The 403-nt window shown below is 35.2% G+C and overlaps 1 long non-coding RNA gene across 1 annotated transcript; it reads left to right on the top strand.

Annotated features, from left to right (window-relative positions):
* LOC104775171 lies at positions 1-403 on the top strand. Its single transcript, XR_765737.1, has 3 exons — positions 1-20; positions 129-309; positions 387-403. It is a non-coding gene; the product is annotated as an uncharacterized LOC104775171 (long non-coding RNA).

Genomic DNA, 403 nt, shown 5'->3' with positions numbered 1-403 from the left:
CCATTTGATGGAATATTCAAGTAAACACAGTTATTTGTTTTATTTATAATGCGACTTAACTGGAAATAAAACTGCATTTAATTATAGTATTTGGAATAATATTTTGATTGCTCACTTTCACTTTGTAGGTTGGAAACATATCATACTGCTTTGAACCAATCATCAAAGCCAGGAAAACGACTGCGAATTGCTGCTACTAACATTTTGAACATAAATGTTAGTGCTGCAAACCTTGAAACTCTTGGCGATGCTGTTGTGTCCTGGAGAAGGCAATTAGAACTTGAAGAAAGAGCGGCCAAAATGAAAGAAGTGAAGTATTCTTTATTCTAGTTTTGTGTAAGCATAAGTTTACATAGTTTCTTACTTACTAATCTCCCGTGGTACAGGAATCCGCCGTCTCTCG

Source organism: Camelina sativa, unplaced genomic scaffold (assembly GCF_000633955.1).
Source record: "Camelina sativa cultivar DH55 unplaced genomic scaffold, Cs unpScaffold09633, whole genome shotgun sequence".
In the NCBI taxonomy this organism is placed as follows: domain Eukaryota; kingdom Viridiplantae; phylum Streptophyta; class Magnoliopsida; order Brassicales; family Brassicaceae; genus Camelina; species Camelina sativa.
This window is presented reverse-complemented; position numbering and strand designations above follow the sequence as displayed.